Below are 4,065 nucleotides of genomic sequence, written 5' to 3'. Positions count from 1 at the left end.
TTTCTCTGTCGTGTGATTGCCACATCGGCTTTGTTATGGTCGTCTGCTTCTGTACCTCAAAACCCAGCAAACGCTTTGGCACAGACAGAGCCTATGCTGAAGCCTTGTTTGGGGTAACGTGGTCACAAGGAATGAATACAATGCTATAGCTGTGGTCAGGAAAGGAAACATACCTACCTGCTACATGCGTTTACAAATTTTATAAGTTCTTAACTTTTGTTTTGATAAAGTAAAGCAAAATGATTTAAGTAACATAAAGTGATAGGCAGGAAAACAAGGTGCTGTTTAGGTTTTATATGCTGATTAACAATTACTGTATTTATTGGATGCCCTTGAAAATTGTTCTTAATCAAACTGTTTAATCATCAGACCAGAGTTTATGATTCAGAATGATTATCTCTAGATTATTTGCAGGATTAAATGTACAGTTGCATTAGTTTCCATTTGTAGGAGTGCCATATAAGGTTTCTTCACTTTTCCATGACTTAATTTTCCTAGTTTAAAATATGGATATAGTGATACTTGTGTCATGGTGGTGACACTCAGGTCTGTCAGTGGAGGTCAAGTAAAATTGTCAGGTAAATATGAATGAGGTACAGTGGGATAAGAGGGCATGCGAGTGTTATTCAAGTGAACAGTGCACTGAGATCTTTAATATCTCAGAGGTTAATAAGGATCAAGACATAGTGGTCTAAGGCTGCTTTATTCTTAAAATAGTCTATGTAGGGATTTTATGTGATTTATTTAATGCTTCACACTTCACGCTTGCTGAGTATCTTTGAAGGCCAGCCTTTTCTCTACTTCGAAAAGTGCATTGAGAGTGAAAAGTTCTGTGTACGAGGTAATTAATAATTAAAAGCATTTTAAAATGGAGGATCAGCTGCTAGAGAATAATTTTGTGGTAAGTTAATTTCCTTCAGAATACATAAAATGTAACCACTCATTTCTACGATTTGCACCTGACTTTTCTCTTTTCCCCATCTTTATGACATTCAAAAAAACCTTTATCACTGAGACAGAGGAGTTCTCTGATGAGCTGTTATCTTATTCTGTGATTTGAGTTGGTCCCTTTATATAAAATTCTAATGCTTTTTTACAATAAGTATTTATCCATTACCAGCATCTGGCAGCCTTTTAAGATATTTGTAGAACTTCTTTGCATAACAAATAAGTTGTAGAGGACTCAGGTTTGCCACATAAAGATGATAGGCTGACCAGTCCCTTGCTCAGACATATCGCGTGTCCCAGCAATAAAGAGTATCACCGTTAACAGTTTCTGCCTCCCTGCTAGATTGTGTATTGGTAAGTAACGATGCTCTGGAGTCTGTTGACTTCACTGTTTCACTGACCAGCTTCAGCAACTTCCTGTCAGAGGAAAAGCAGGTCCTTTGTGTGAGAGGGAAGTCAAAATTTTGGTGAAGCTGAATCTTCCGTCAGCTAAAGTGAGAAGGACAACCACTGATCCGTGAAGAATTACAAGCTGTATTGTAACAGAGATTGAGTGAAAAGTTGTTCTTAGGCCTGAGACTATCTCACCTTATAACTGGGTGCTCATGGAGAATTATACCTCCATAATGACCCAATTCTTTCTCAAAATATATGTTATATCTGACTGTTTTAAGAAGTATTAGACTTTTGTCTCAATCCTCTTTTCAGTGAAGCCACCCATAACTTTGCAGGGAACAAGACCTGGGCTTTGGTATTAAACTACCACACTGAAGAATGTGATGTTTTTCTGGCCCAGGGACACAGTGTCCTAACAAATGAACAAACAAAACTAGATCCCGACAATAGCTGAGGGAATACTGGCTGTTATTTGTTGTAAAAAGACTAAAAGTCTTCTCTTTTTTTACCAGAAGATGGCATTATAATTAACAGTTTAGGATTCTTGAAAACCTACCAATACTGCCCTTATTTCTTTACAAAGCCAATTTATTTTGAAGAATTATGTATCTGTTTTAGCAGCAGTGTCTTCAGACAGAAAGAACTCTACAGTTTGGACAAATTGAAGTATTCTTCTAGTGAGAAGAAATGCGCTTCTTTCTTGTAGAGCATTGCCAATTAAAAGGACAGAAAGGTTTCACTGACAAATGCAATTTTGCATGAACTCTCTCTTTCATGTATGTACCAGACCAAATCTCTTAGAGAGTTGTCTGCTCTTGAGTTTTAAAGATACCAGAGATGCTCACAATTGCTTAACTTTTTCCATGGTTAATTAAATTGTTACTCCTTTATTAGTCAATGTTCAGTTCTGATATATTGTGAAATTGCTGCTCCACGGGTGGAGAGACACTGGAGTTATGTCCTGAAACCACTTAGTAAGATTTATTATATCTGGGGAAGTAGAAGCAGTTAATTACTTCCCCATGCCAGCTCTCATTAAGAAGGCATTTAGTTGCTTTCACATTTAGTTGCTTTCACATGGCACAGAGCCTTAGCCAATAAGCCATGTAGAGCTGCTTACATCTCAGTACTAACCTTCTCATAGTTCTGCATACCTGTACACTTGGACTTTCTGTATTTTGAGAATCTTAGTCCCTTGTAACCCCAGATAATGGAAAACTATCTGTAGAGTCATTTCTAGCTATTTAAATATATTTTGTTTAATTTTTAATTAGAGCTCGGACCTTAAGATTCTTAGTTCTCTCCCCTTGTCTGCTGCTCTTATTTCTGGAAGTGTCTCTATTTTTTTTTTTTTCCTTTCTGTACTTTCTTTCTCCTGTGTTCAACACTATAATTCACACAGTGGTTAACACTGAGTTCTTGTACTGGTCTTTGGCCACTCTGTATTTAAATTAAGCATATATAAAGATGTAGGTGTAATCTAACAAACAGTGAGAATAAACAACATAAATTTGCTGGATTGTTTTAATTTTTAACAGATTCTCAGTACTTCGAGACTGGTGTCTCAGCTTTGTCTTCTAGCTGCTCATTTCATCAAACAGAAGTTCTCCGTGGCAGTGCATACGGACAGTTACACAGGAACTGTACTGGTTTTATATTCTAATCTACCTTTTGTAAGATAGGCGTTTTTTCAAAATCATAACCTTCTTTAAATGAGGTCTGATGTTCCTGTGGAATTTTATCTGTTAGAGAAGTTGGCAAATCATGAATGCCTGTGAAAACCCTGGTACATGTGTCGTGTCATAGTTAGCCTCTCTGATCTTTGGGTTTGTTGTCATCTCTGTTAATTTTGATTTCCTCCTCCCAATATCTAGTAATAACAGCAGTGGCTCTGGTGTTACTTTGATTCAGAACTGCATTACATACACATTAAATAAGTTAGCCAACATACCAATGTTTTTGTCTTGAAGCTTTTTACTGCTGGATCTCGTAATTTTATTATGGCTAATTACTGTCTACAGCTTAGACTCTAGTTTCTACATCATTTTAGATGTCCTCTGCTGGACCCTTTGGTCTCTGTAGTATCTTATACAATCAGCGCTGTAATCTTTATAGTTTTGTTATTATTATTACAACATAATGTCTTATTTATTTTTAATGGTATGGAATCAAATTTGGGGGTGATATTTGGTGAACTTATTTTCCTATATAATGTTATTATAGAGATGCTTGAAAATCCTGTCGAAGTACTAACCCTGAGTTACAGGGGGGGAACTTAGTCTTAAATAACTTGATTTTTGTGGAATGTTATTATAATCTCCAAACATGAGTAGGAACTGTATTTGCTAAGGTCCTAGACTGAGCAAAGATATAAGAAAGCATTGGGCAACAGATACTTGAAGTACTATCATTTTTCCATTTTATGGAACAAGTAAAAATATCTGCAGATATTAATCCATCTGGATACAGACAGCTGCACAATGCATTGCCAGGGAGACATGAATGAAGGAGTTGAGGGTTTTTTGGCATACCTTTCAGTGATGCATGTTGCTTTTTTGGGTTTCCCAAGAATGCAAGTGTGGCGTTCCAGTAGCATATATAGATTTAGAGAAATTCTGTGTTTCAGATTTCACGGAACAGTTTGGCTATTCCGTCAAGGATATCTAGAAATGCTCACAAGACTAATGACATACAAGAGAAAGTTACACAACAAAACTACAA

This window comes from Caloenas nicobarica, chromosome Z (assembly GCF_036013445.1).
Source record: "Caloenas nicobarica isolate bCalNic1 chromosome Z, bCalNic1.hap1, whole genome shotgun sequence".
In the NCBI taxonomy this organism is placed as follows: Eukaryota; Metazoa; Chordata; class Aves; order Columbiformes; family Columbidae; genus Caloenas; species Caloenas nicobarica.
Note: the sequence above shows the minus strand (reverse complement) of the source record.